The sequence below is a fragment of the Mustela erminea genome, chromosome 1, assembly GCF_009829155.1.
Source record: "Mustela erminea isolate mMusErm1 chromosome 1, mMusErm1.Pri, whole genome shotgun sequence".
NCBI lineage: Eukaryota > Metazoa > Chordata > Mammalia > Carnivora > Mustelidae > Mustela > Mustela erminea.
The window spans coordinates 64,519,536-64,534,423 of NC_045614.1; the positions used below are offsets into that span (position 1 = coordinate 64,519,536).

The 14,888-nt window shown below is 42.1% G+C and overlaps 1 pseudogene; it reads right to left on the bottom strand.

The window, feature by feature from the left end:
* Positions 1-375: 375 nt before the first annotated feature.
* The window catches only part of LOC116589278, a 37,077-nt pseudogene continuing 22,564 nt past the window's right edge, over positions 376-14,888 (bottom strand).

Consider the following 14,888-nt stretch of genomic DNA (forward strand, 5'->3'; position numbering starts at 1 on the left):
TAGTAGCTTCTGAGTCAGTAAGTGGAAGACAAACTTGAGATTTTAATAGATGGTGACAGGTATCTTGCTTCTGGGTGGTAAGACATTGTTGCTGAATAGATGTTGAATGTCACTAAAACGAGCGTCAGTTTTATTTCCCGTACTCTGATGCTTGAGATTTGGGTGAGTTTGAACTCGGACAAGTCAATTAACCCTTCCGAGTTTTCATTTCCTCATCTTTAATATAGAATTTAGGTCATTCCATGAAGGTGTCAAAATGGCTAAATAATAAAATTGGCTTTGAAAGCTCTTTTTATAGTGTGACAGGTTATACACATGCCCTTTGGGAAGAGAAGTCAGGCCTGTCAGAGTCGGTGTCAGAGACCACCAAAGGGGTCACTTGGGCAGGGTCAACAGTGAAAGCTCATTACTTCCTGATAGCTCAGGCACTTCCCTGCTGCTGCCCAGCTCCACGGTCTCCATGACGGTCTCCACAATATTCTCCACAATGATGCAGGTGGCCGTGCTGCCTGGTTTCAGGCTCAGGCTCCCTGACACTGCTCGGAATGACCTGGATAGGACGTGCCATTCAATCTGAGGACAGTCTTGAGGATCTCTGCACTCTGACATGAATCCTCTATCTGCTTTGACAGTGACAACTACAGACTACTCTCCAGCTGACCGGTCATCCCATGCAAGGTAAAAGGGAATTGGTACCCCCACGAAATTACTGGGTTTAGTAGAAAGCTTAGAGGAATATGATTATTTGGGCAGATATTTTTAATCCCCACCTAGGAGAAAAAACGGGCAGAAGCATTTGATAGCCCTGTGCAGGGAATCCAAACGGAATCTACCAAACACCTAAAGTGTGCTAACGACCTCCTGTCCTAATTCTTGACTCAAGATTTGAGATCCCTGTGGTGAGCACTTCCTTGGAGTCTGTTGTGAAAAAGCAGCCACCCCTGAAAAAAAAATGGAGCACATCAAATGCAGGAGTGTTCCAAATTAGTCTTGAAGCTAGGAGCTGATAATGTAAATTGCCTTGGTAAGACCACCTAAAGGGAGCTTTCTTTGGAAGGTCTATTTTTAGCTCTGAGCCTGAGAGCAACAAAGACCCAGCAAAAAGACGACTCCTGCTTGACAAATGATGGAATGCACACACTCTGGAGTGGGTTTTCCTTCCTATTTCTCCAACACTACATTCACAAGGATTAAGGTGGAGTCCAAGGATTAAGGATGCCAGGAGAGGCTGTACTGCCTCAGTTGCTGATGTCACTGTGATCCCATTTTTTCCTGAATTTTAGAAGCAGATGTCTCTATTTAAAGGGATTGGAAAGGAGTGGGAACTTCTCAGCTGAAGCACCATCTAAACAAGGCACAGGCATCCCCAACGTTTATCGAGACAGTGGTGGCCCCTTTCTGTTACTTACCCGGTACCTCATCAGCAGGGGGAGGACCACTGCCTTTTTCTGTGACTAGTTGTCTTCCCCAGCCCTTTCACCCTTCCTAGGACCACCTCTCCTCCCACCCTCATTCCCCCAGAGGGAAAAACAGAAAGAAAAAAGCTGTGAAGGAAAACAATATGCGACGCCATCTCTTGCCTGGATTATTAAAATCATCTTCCAGATGGTTTTCCTTTCTCTCCTGCCTGTTCTTCTGAAAACTGCCAAAGGGGTATTTCCAAAACAAACTGACTGTGAGCCCCTGCAAGTCTATAAGCTCTTCAAAGGAAGTAATCGTCCTTGTGTCCTTGTCTCTGGATCCAGTGACTGGCACATAGTAGATGCTGAACAAATGTTTGCTTAATTGGGATAGAACAGAAGGTCTGTCATTCATTAACATGCACGACAAAGCATTCTGCTCAGCCTAAGAGGAGGTCTGCGTGTGAGTCCCCAGCTCCTCCCCTGGGCTTCCACAGGCTACATGGCCTCAGAGGTCGTCCATAGAACACTTTGTTCTATAAGCATTTCCCTGGCAAGGAGTTAAATTACATAACAAGGCTTAAGACAAGAGGAAAGAAGCAAGCTGGAAAGCCTTTGAGTTGTGAGTTTCCATTAACCTGTGGGAGAGGCTCTGCTGAACAACTGGTTGTCAAAGGTGTGCTTCAAATGTTGTTCTTTGAAATCACTGGTATTAGACATTTTACGACAAACAAAACAGCAATTTCACATAGTTCAATGTAATGTATATTGAAAGCCATGTGCTAGGCTTGCAAGGGATATAGTGGGGGTATTCCCCACCTTTGTAGACTTTATATAGCTTTGTGATAGAGAAATAACAAGGGGTATAAAATAGCGGAAAGGGAGGAGAAAGGGACCTTATGGCAGAATCTGCTACCTTTTTGTTCAAATCCAAATTCTCCTCTTCTTCCTGGAAATACAGCTAGACTACATTTCCCAATCTCTCTTGCTGTTAGGCATGGTCACATGACTGATGTCTAGCCAGTAGAATGTGAGAAGATGTGTGGTATGCCAACTTCGGGTTAGTCCATGAAAGCTCCCATATATCCTCCTCTAGAGTCTTACCCTGGCCCAGCTCACCAGAATGGAGATAATCATGGGATCCTAGAAGCCCTGTGTTGAAGAAGTTGGAGACCATATCAGCCTGTCTGCTTGAATTATCCTTGAACTGCCACCTGTGTGAGACACACTTCTACGGGTTTGAGCCATTCTAGTGTTGAAGTCTTTTGTTAGAGCAGCTGGATATACCCTAAATACCATAGGAAACTATTTAAGTTTATGGTCAGAAGAAGCCTGGTAGAAGTGATATTTGAGCTGACACCTGGAACATGATTAAGATTATCCAGGCCATGCCTGAAGGGGAATGCTTTCAGGGTGCAAGAGCATGTATGTTTGATGCTGGGAAACCATCTGGGGATGTGAAGAAAGCCCAGCAAGGCTGGGAAGCACGTGGCTTGAGAGGCACTGAGAGAGAAAGGCTGAGACCAGTTCCTACAGGATTTTTTTTTTTAAGATTTTATTTATTTATTTGACAGGGAGATCACAAGTAGACAGAGAGGCAGGCAGAGAGAGAGGGGGAAGCAGTCTCCCCGCTGAGCAGAGAGCCCAATGCGGGGCTCAATCCCGGGACACTGAGATCATGACCTGAGCCGAAGGCAGAGGCTTAACCCACTGAACCACCCAGGCACCCCCATACAGGATCTTTTAAACATATTAGAGGTCTGGGGTCTTTATTCTGGGGGAAATAGGGGAATATTTGAAGGATTTGAACCAGAGAAGTGAACTGATTGCATAGAGCTCTATGTAAGCATTCTGAAAAATGTGCATATAACATTTACCCCATCATGATTGTGGCCCTTTGCACTTGAGCTCTTCTTCATATTTTTCTAACCCTGGGAATGAGTATGTCTGTAAAAATTAATCATAGTCAAATTATTTTCTCTTTCTGTACCAGCTCTTCCTCTCTCCTGCCTTGCAGCTTGAGGTGTGTAAAATTTTAGAGTAAAGTAATAGGGAATAACTTCCCCCAAAATATAGAGGAGCAAGACCAGGAAGGAAGAGGTGAGAAGGTTGATTTTGGTGTTTCTGCATCCAGAATTTTCTCTTTCTTAGTCTTCTTCTCAGAGCATACTTCTTTCCACTTTCAATGCCAAGTATAGGGTGACAATATTTACTAATTGGTTAAAAAATAATTTATTTAACAAATATTTAACAAAAATTGATTTAATAAATATTTGGTGAGTGCCTACTATATGCCAAGGACTGTCTTTGGCCCTAGAAATAATATAACAGTGAATGTGGCAGGCAAAATTCATGCTCTGTGAATTTTATATTCTAGTGTATGAGATGGACAATAAAAATAAATCATGTTATTATGACAGTCAGTATAAGTGTTATGGGAAAAAAATAAAACAAGGAAGCACTCCAAGAGGGACTGCTATTTTCTATGGATATGACAGAGAAGATTTTTCTTTGGAAATAACATTTGACACAAGATATGTATGAAGTAAGAAAGTAAGAAATGATAATATCTGGTGGAAGAGTCTTCCAGGAAGGGGGAGAAGCAATGTTGAAATGCCCTGGATTAGAATGTGTCTGGCACACATGAGGCTCATGGGTGTGGTCAGGGAAAGAGACAGTCAAAGAGAGACCTGCCAAAATCACACTTGTTCCAGAGCAATTCTGAGCATATCCAATTCTTCATCCCACTAAGGTTCAATATCAGAGGACCAACACTGTGAGGTACGGGAATACACCTAACTAAAAAAATAAAATAAAATAAAATCATCACTAAACAAACAAAAAAGTAAATAACAATAACAAGTCCCAGAAGGATAATACCAGTCTCCAGAATTGTTATTAACTAAAATATCCAGTTTCCAACAAAAAAGTTTATGAGGAATGCAAAGAAACAGGAAAGTTTGACCCACAGACCTAAAAAAATTCAGGTAACAGAAACTGCTTCTGAGAGAGACCAGATGTCAGACACAATGGAAGGTGAATTTAAAGAAGTTGTTATGAGGGCTGGCTGGGTGCCTCAGTCAGCTAAGTGTCTGCCTTCAGCTTAGGTCATGATCCCAGTGTCCTTAGATGGAGCTCTACTTTGGGCACCCTGCTCTGTGGGCAGCCTGCTTCTTCCTCTGCCCCCATCACTTGTGCTCTCTCCTACTTTCCCTCTCTTAAATAAATACATTTAATCTTTAAAAAAATTTGTTATGAGGGGCACCTGAGTGGCTCAATCGTTAAGCGTCTGCCTTTGGTTCAAGTCACAATCCCAGGTCAAAATCCCAGATTTGCCTCAGTTGGACCCTGGGATTGAGTCCCACATCAGGCTTTACACTCAGCAGGAAGCCTGCTTCTCCCTCTTCCACTCCTCCTGCTTGTGTTCTCTCTCTCTTACTACTTCTCTCTCTGTTAAATAAATACATAAAATTTTTAAAAAATTGTTATGAATATGTTAAAGAGCTAAAGAAAACCATGATTAACGAAATAAAGGAAGGTGTGGTGATAGCTGTCCATCAAATAGAAAATATCCACAATAAGCTAGAAAGCATAATAAAGGAATTTCTTGAGTTAAAAGGAGAATAAGTGAAATAAAATATTCACTTGAAGGGCTTCACAGTAGATTTGAACTGGCAGAAGGAAAAATGAGCAGACTTGAAGACAGATCAATAGAGATTACTCAAACTGAAGAAGAGAGAAACAATAATGAGGAAAAATGAACGAGCCTTAGAGAAACATAGGTGTGGTAAGTGTGCCAACATTTACATAAGGGAAGTACCAAAAATAGAACAGGAAACAAAATAAAATAAATAAATGAAAATAAGAAAAGGAAAAATATTGGGGAAAAAAACCCACCAGGGGTGCCTGGGTGGCTCAGTGGGTTAGGCCTTTGCCTTCAGCTCAGGTCATGATCTCAGGATCCTGGGATGGAGTCTTGCATCAGGCTCTCTGCTCAGCAGGGAGCCTGCTTCCCCTTCTCTCTCTGCCTGCTTCTCTGCCTACTTCTGATCTCTGTCTGTCAAATAGATAAATAAAATCTTTAAAAAACAAAACAACACAAAACAAAAAACCACCAACACATCCAGGAAGCTCAAAACACTCCAAGTAGAGTGAATAATTAAAGAGATACACAAATAGACACACCATAGCAAAAACACTGAATGCAAAGGACAAAGAGAAAATCTGGAAGTACACAGGAGAAAAATGACTGATTATTAACAAGGGAAGCCCAATATGATTAACATCTGACTTCTCAGCAGAAATAATGGAGACCAGAAAGCTGTGGAATGACATATTCAAAGTGATAGAGGAAAGAAACACTGACAGCCAAGACTTTTGAGAGTGGTGCCACCAACATGGCAAAATAGGTTGTTCCTAACTTCACTGTTTCTCACAAGTAGTACTACTAACAACTGTTTAAGAACAAGACACCACTGAGAGGATCCTAGCACATGACTGTGAGAGTTTTGAAAGATGGCTGGAGGAGTTTACAGAGTTTTGTTTATTCAGTTTGTTTAGAAGCCAGAATGAATTGTCTTTGCTGGTAGAACCTGACTCAGGCTTCTGTAGGTTTTCATTTGTCTGTTTCTTCTACGAAGAGGCACACTCAACCCAATTTTCCACAAGGGCTTGGATGGACTATGTCTTCAACCCAGAGTTCACTGCTGTGTCTCTTATGTTTTTAAGTTAAAGGGACCTGAGGGGGGTGCCTGGGTGGCTTAGTTGGTTAAGCGACTGCCTTCAGCTCAGGTCATGATCCTAGAGTCTGAGAATCGAGTCCTGCATCAGGATCCCTGCTCGGCAGGGAGTCTATTTCTCCCTCGAACCCTCCCCCTTCTCATACTCTCTCTCTCTCTCTCTCTCTCTCTCTCTCTCTCTCGAATAAATAAATAAAAAAAAATAAAGGCAGCTGAGAAATAAGATGATCACCACTTGACAAGGATACAGCAACCAAAGGCTCAACACCTTCAGGATTAAGTTCTGGTTTATTCCACTGGCAAGCAACTCAGGCTATCAGAAGTGCTCAAATGAGATTAAATACATCCAGAACGGGAGGGGAAGAGTTTTGGGACATGCTTTAGCAGGAGGAACTGTAGTTTTATTACCACTAATTCTATTGTTTTACACAACTGAGGTTGTCTACAACCTTTAAGTCAAACTTAGGGCTGCTTAATTCTATTTTTTCAGGGAAGAAGTGTTGTATGTTCTATCAAAAATAGAGGCCGTGAGGTACCTGGTGGCTCAATCAGTTAAGCATCTGAGTCTCGATTACGACTCAGGTCATGATCTCAGGGTTGTGAGATCCCAGCCCTACGTGGGGCTCTGCACTGGGTGTGGAGCCTGATTAAGATTCTCTCCTTCTCCATCTGCCCCTCCGCACCTTCCTCTCCTAAAAAAAAAAAAAAAAAAAAAGGAGGCCCTAAATATTGTAGCATAGGGGTCAGATGCAATGGTGGAATATGAGCATATCTGAAAGGTATGAGCCTCTTTTACACTATTCGTGTAAAATCTTTACCTGCAATTAAGACCTAGCACTGGTTTCTTTACACATCCCTTAATGCCAAAAAAGCAGGTTCTTTCAGCCTGCCCAGACTCCAGGAGCTTGTGCACTGATGTGGCCTTTCACCACAGTGCTTACTGAAATGGAGGCTGTGGCGAGCTGCACCCCCAGCTCCACCCTGCTTCCCTCTATCATTTCCCAGTCTTATTCCTAAGAGCACCCACACCCCCCAACATTCCACCTATATGGAAAATCTCCATCTCAGGGTTTTTTTTTTTTTTAAGATTTTATTTATTTATTTGACAGAAAGATCCCAAGTAGGCAGAGAGGCAGACAGAGAGAGAGGGGGCGGGGGGAGCAGAAAGCCCGATGCAGGACTCGATCTCACTCCGAGATCATGACCTGAGCCGAAGGCAGAGGCTTAACCCACTGAACCACCCAAGTGCCCTTCCATCTCAGGGTTTTTTCCCAGGAACCCCAGCCTGTGACAGGTACTCCGTGGGCTCTGAGCAACTTTCTCCAGGCACACCTGGCTACACACCTCCTGCACACTGCCTGCCGCCCCTCGCTTCCGGTTGCCGTGGAGTCGTGAGACTCCATGGGCGCCTGCTGGCACCCACACTTACATGAGCTGGAAGTGCAGCCACTTGATCATGGCTTTATGTTAAAGGCTTTTATGATCAAGGCTTTATGTTAAACCCTTGATCAAAGGGAGATGGGAACTGGCAGATAAACTCTTCTCTCCTTTCTCATGGTCCACTGTGAGGAACAGGAATCACATGTCTGTCTGATGAAGGTTCTTTAAAACTGAGCAATTGCCTGGGTTTGATAATTAATGGAGCCACTTCAGTACCTGTTGCCTCTCTTTCCCTCCACATTCCTGTTTTGCTTTTAACTAGTGCCACTATTACTATCAAGTCTTTAAAAATAATTATCGCAGACTGTTTAGTGTTGAATTTCAAATTCCCAGAGGCCTTGATATATGTATATAGAGTAACTATTACCTAAGCTTCCACTTTGCCAAATATTCCAAATTTGAAAGTATGAGAAAATAGAATTATTATTATTCCACTCTCAGAGAAGTACAGCCTGTATTAAAATGAGAAGACTGACTGGGAATGTTTTCATAACACAGCTTATAACTGTGACCTTGACAATATTGACTGTGCAGTGTTCCATCAAAAACATGTCATCAAGTTCAAGGACAAGTTCAAGGACAAGTGGCTACATCATATTTCAGCACTCTTTCCACATTTACCTAAAACCTAGCTATCCCCTGATACTGTTATGTGTGATTCCCAGTCATTTTCGATATATTTCAATTCCTCCCCACCTGTGATGGATAATTTTATGCGTCAGTCTGGCTGGGACTCTGTACTGAGATATTTGGCCAAACATTACTTTTCTGTAAATCTACTCTTCTATGTGTAAGATAAGCATTTAAATCAGTAGACTTCGAGTAAAACAGATTACCTTCAATAATGGGAGTGGGCCTCATTCAGAGAGTTGAAGGCCTTCATAGAAAAAGTATGGCTCTTCTGAGCAAGAAGACATTCTGCAAGCAGACCACCACCTTTGGACTTGAACTGAGATGCTTTCCTGAGTCTCCAGCCTGCTGTCCTACCCTGAAGATTTTGGACTTTCCATGTCTCCACAAACACAGAAGCCAATTCCTTTAAAATAAACCTCTCTCACTATGTATACATACACTTTGTTGTTTTTGTTTCTCTAGAGAACTGTGGCTAATATGACACCTAAGACAAAATAATTTAAGGTTAAAAGTCAAATAAATTTTAGAATCCTTGCAATTTTACATTCTGCAATAATTTTACTTTTAACAGATTAATGCCCACAAAAAATTGGCACTGTGCCAAAAACATTTTTCTTAATCCGATTTGGAACAGTAAGAGAAAGCATTTCTTAGTTTTACCTCGCCAAGTTGTATAATACACATATTTTCAATACCTTTTAATTTGTTGGTTTCCACGAAAAGATTTTTAATGTTAGGGCTCGAAATAGAACACAGTTCCAATTTGTATTTGTAAAAACTTTTGCTTTTTAAAAATCAGCCTTTCCTAGAAAAGCCACAGAATTTGGACTTTAGTATGAGGTTCTAAAGCAGGCCAAAAAATGGGAAAAATTCTTCCCAATGTTCAGCTAGGAAAAAAATCATGTTGACAACCATTGTTCAAACACAATGCCATTTATTAATGCCTGATCTATATGGTATTTCAGCTTTGGTCCAATAAATTGCTTTCCAACACAAATTTATTCCTGAAATACAGGAAATAATGATTGAAAACACACAGAGTTTATAATAAAAAAATACAATGTGATAAATAATGATGCCCTACTTAATTTCATTGTGTACCCAATTCAATTCAGTATGTTTGAGGACTATTAGCCATCTTGGAAATAATAAAATTTAGTTTCAAAATTCTCACGCATTTAGTCCAAACATTGCAAACTATTTCTCTTGCCAGTTCACATATACACAATTGTTTCCTAAAGAAGTCTTAGGAAAAATAGCTTATTTGCAAAAAATGAAAATGGCACCTTTCACTCAAATGAACTGATATCTCTGAAAATTAGTTTTTTTACTCAATTAGCTAGCAGTGCAATTTGTACCATTCTGTAATCTCAAGACCAAGATTTAATCTATACTGAGTAACTGATTAATTTATCAATGTTTTAGGAGAAATAACCTTTTATTAGTATATTTCCAGTATATATTCACTGTGCAAACTTAAAAAACCAAATTTATGGAGGTATGATTCACATACCATAAAATTGACACTTTTTAAAAAAAATGACACATTTCAAGTGCACAGGTATCTAATTTTGACAAATCTTTACCTGCTATTAAGACCTAGAATATTTTCACATTCCCAAAAGATTCCTGCCCTTTGCAATCTAGAGTAGAAACTTGTTACATAGAATTAGATTTACAAATTTACCTGGTAACTCACATTCTATCCACCAGGCAAGTTCCAGTTTTTCTGCTGAGTTGGGGCTTTGTCAATTTCCCCCGTGTCGGTGACACCAGGGAACTCATCGCATTTTCTCATTCTTCTCTTCTCCCACCTAAGTCCTCTATCACAGTTCAGTCTCCATTGCTGCATGGTTCTCCTGGGTTCACAGACACATCCCTGTCTTGCCTTTGAAGCCATAATTCCTTTTACTATGACATATTATTTCCATAACTCCCCTTTCATCCTCTTTAAACTTCCTCTACTCCCTGATTACTTGATCAGCCGTAAGTCACTGAAGTAAAAGCCATTTTATCTGGCCAAAAGTCTCACCTGCAGGCTTTTAAATTACCTTTGTGGAGTAAGAGCCCACCGCCTTTCCTGCCTCCCCAGTGAGGCTGGCAACTGAAGGTGTGTGGTACTGCCATAATGATGTGGTGGCTACCTCCTCATCCTCATGGTCGCCTCACTGTTTCCCATCATTCTCCCCCAGTGAAGGAAGGGGGAGGAGAATGCCCTCTTGCCTCTACCCTCTTAGGCTCCTGATGGACTTGGCACAGTTCCCTTTTTAACCAGGTTAGTGCTATACTTCAGGTCAAATAGCATCATGGGTTGATCACGGGGTAAGCAGAACTTCTGCAAGCATTCATCTCTTCCCAAGGCTGTTCTGATTTGCCTGCTCTCCTGGCCCTCCTCATCTTGGCCTCGCTTTGCAAAAGGGTCATCTTTCTCTTTGGGCCAGCTTTAAGCCATTACTACCTTTCTAGGCTTTTAATGCTAAGATTATAATTTCAGAGAATAATCTTGGAATTCCATCCCTGGAGGTCCCCTGGTTTTTTTCTCAGCCCACCCATATCTGAATCTGGCTCCACCGTCAATCCAATGTGCACTGAATGTTGAGTGAAGTGTTCAGGGGTGCAGCCCACTCTGCTGGTTCCAGTGCCGGGGCTTGTCCTGGTGACCTCACACTCCCAGGCATGGATTAGTCTCAGTCTGTGCTTTTTGGGTGTCTCAGGTGCCTCAGGTTAAGACTCTTAGATGTAGGGACTGAGACAGGGATTTGTGACTTCGGGAGGGAGCACTTTTCAGAAATATCCCTCAGGGAGGTGTGCCTGGGTGGCTCAGTGGGTTAAAGCCTCTGCCTTCGGCTCTGGTCATGATCCCAGGGTCCTGGGATTGAGCCCCAAATCAGGATCTCTGCTCATCAGGGAGCCTGCTTCCCTGCCCCCACCCCACCCGCTGCTGGCCTCTCTGTCTACTTGTGATCTCTGTCTGTCAAATAAATAAATAAAATCTTAAAAAAAAAAAAAAAAGAAATATCCCTCAGGGAGAGACTAAAGCAGTGAGCTCGGAAAGCAGAAGGAGCTGAGCAAGGACCTGACTTCAGGAAATATCTAGCTCTGGCCTGATGCCCCGCGGATGATGGAAGGGGGCTTTGGAGCGAACAGAGAAGTGCAATTGTCCCATTGTGAGGCAAGGGGGTAGCCTTCTGTAGCCTGTACCAGTTATGTGTTGGCTCAGTGTTTCTCCTGGGTGAGAAGGGGAGTGCATAACCACAAGTTTTCGGTCGAGGGCTGTTCTCCTGAGCAGGGACACCTCTGTCCCTTAGCAACAGCCATCACTTCCAGAAGTCTGGGGATGGATATCATCCTGCCAGAAAGGCTCTGGGGGAGTCACCACACTTACATTTGCTGACCCTGCTGGAATACAGCCATGAATCAGGTGAGTAGGTAGGTGTAAACATATTTGAGCTGAGTGCCCAGGCAAAGCCTTGTGTTCTTTCGTTTCCAGCACTGAGCAGGTTGGGGCAGAGAAAGAGTGTGCCTCTCATTTAACTGGGTTAAGCACTGAGGGGGCCAATTCTCCGGCTGTGCCCTCCTCCCACCTTTTCCCCACTTGTAGGGATGCTACACCAGTGGTGTCCAGTTCTTGCTCTGAGCTGGGCTGTTGGAGGGTGCTGGCTGGAGGTCCAGAGTTAAGCCCATTTTCAGAGAAGTCCATGCAGCTTGGTAATTGTTTCTAATATGGAAGGGCGAAATCAAATGATCCGTCTGAATTATGTTATCTTTCAGTTGGTTAGACTTGAGAAGTGTTGTGAATAAGCTGCTGGAAACAATCTGGGGGGTGGTCTGCTCCCTCCTTTTCAATTGCCGTGTGGCCTCGACTGCAAAATGAATTGCTGGGGTCCATTTGTAATGTGTCCCCTGGAGTCTTACTGTGACCCTGAGAGAGGAAACTGACATTTACCGGAAGATTGCTTTGTTCTAGGTCCTCTGCTACATTCATGAGTCTGACTCTATAGGTACGGAAATTGAGAATGGGGATATTCAAACAGCGTAATCCTAGGACAGACAGCTAGGAAAACCAGAGTCAAGGTGCTCGCCCAGGCCCAAAGCCCTGAGATTTCTGCTAACCCATACTGCCTTCCTTTGTAAGCCAAGTTTAAAAGCTAACTAAGCTTATTCCCCCAAATCTGTCCCCAGATGTCTGCTCAGCGGAGTAACTATGGTTTCTCAGCTAAACCACATTGGATGAAAAATCTGAGCATAGGACAGAGGTCGGCAAACTTTTTTGTAAAGGGTCAGATAGTAAATATTTCAGCTTTGCAAACCTTCCACTCTCTGTCCCGACTTCTCAACTCTGCTGTTCTACTGAAAGGTGTGGCTTCACTCCTGTGACACTTAAGGACACTAAAATTTGAATTTCATATCATTTTCACTTATCACAACATATTTCCTTTCTCCCCTCTCAACCATTAAAAATGTAAAAACTACTCTTAACTCCCAGGCTGTATAAAAATAGGAGGATGTAGGATTTGGTTTGGCTTGTGGACCATAATTCTCTCTCTCTCTCTCTTTCTCTCTCTCTCTCTCTCACACACACACACACACACACACCCATACACACACAGACACACACACGGAATGCCTGATGGTGCTTTGAACATTAAACTCCTTGAGTCTGGAGAGAGATTTTTCTCATGCTGAATTCTCAATCTTGATGTATCACACCATAGTGAATTAGCAGTATTTTATGGGATATATAGGAGATGTAAAACATGATAGCAACAATGTGGGGGGAAATACCAAGTAATGAACAACATAATAAAGCATGTGAGGTGGTGAGCTGCTGGAACAGAGTTTGCCATCCACAGGCAATGAGTAAATCCATTTGTTGGAATGATACCAGGTTTATGTATTGGCTTACTTTTTTTAAAATTTAAATTCAAGTAGCCAACCTATAGTACATCACTAGTTTCAGATGTAGCGTTCAACAATCCATCAGTTGCATATAACACCCGGTGCTCATCACATCACATGCCCTCCTCAATGCCCACCACCCGTCTGTGCTTACTTTAAAACTTAGTCTCAAATAGTATTTGTGGGTTTTATGGAATTAATTTGTTAGGGCAATCAGTTAAAATATCAAGATTGAATAGAGATTCATGTCAACGAACCTTTGATGAGGTTCAATTATTTTGCTATTTGGATGTTTTGGCATGGACTAGAAGATTACAAAAATGAAAGACAAAGGAAGAAATGGGTCTTATAAAAGAAGTCTAATGAATGACTAAGTGACAAGTGTTGCCTGTGGTTAGGAAACCATTCCTCACGTTTCATGTTCAAAAAACTGAATTAATGATACTATCACCTAGGATCTGTGTAGTAGTTTATTATTTACAAAAACTTCTCCGTATAGCATCCTATCTGATTTATGTATAGCTTTCCTAAGGTAGATGTTCCACGGTTCAATAATGAAATCCCAGGCTTATAAAATTTAAGCAATTTTTTTTAAAGATTTTATTTATTTATTTGTCAGAGAGAGAGCGAGCGAGAGCGAGCACAGGCAGACAGAGTGGAAGGCAGAGTCAGAGGGAGAAGCAGGCTCCCTGCGGAGCAAGGAGCCCAATGTGGGACTCGATCCCAGGACGCTGGGATCATGACCTGAGCCGAAGGCAGCTGCTTAACCAACTGAGCCACCCAGGTGTCCCTAAAATTTAAGCAATTTTTAAATTTAAATTCAATTAGCCAACATATAGTACAGTCTCTTCAATAAATGGTGCTGGGAAAATAGGACAACCACATGCAAAAGAATGAAAATAGACCATTCTCTTACACCATAAACAAAGATAAACTCAAAATGGATGAAAGACCTAAATGTGAGACAACAAAAGTTCAAACAATTTGCAAGTGATATATTTAGTAGCTTATGTTTAGGACTGGGACTCAAATATTTTCTGATTCTTAGTCCAGTATCCTTTTCCCTTTGGGATGTTGCTAGAATGGACATGAAAAGGCAAGTTCTATAACCCAACGACTTGAGAAATGCTGGGATGAATTGGTGCCTTTGCTTCAGAACCCCACCCCCCCGAAGCATTTTTTTTTTAATAAAGATTTTTATTTATTTATTTGACAGAGAGAGATCACAAGTAGGCAGAGAGGCAGGCAGAGAGAGAAGAAGGGAAGCAGGCTCCCCGCTGAACAGAGAGCCCGATGCAGGGCTCTATCCCAGGACCCCGTGATCATGACCCAAGCCGAAGGCAGAGGCTTAACCCACTGAGCCACCCAGTTGCACCCCCCTGAATCTTTCATAAGCTAATGTGAAAAAAAAGAGAATATAGGTTGGGGTGTTTCTAGAGTCCTGTTTTAGGAGCCTCATGGTCAAGAGCTTGTGTTTCATATCACCCTGGATGAGGGTAAAGTTTGGGCAAAGTACCTAAACCTCTCTAAGCCCCTGTGTCCTTGTCTATAAAAAAGAATGATGATGATAGCTTTTTCATGGGGTGGTTGGAAGGGTTCAATGAGTTGATGCATTAGCCCAGTGCATGTGACCTGTAATTGCTTAATTATATGTAATTGTTAAATTACACATACAGGTACATTGGTACCTATTTTCACTAACCAAAAGAAATCCGAAGAGGATTTTCACTTTGGTGGAAAAAGCTGTTCCTTTACTAATGTAGATCTTTTGCAAAAG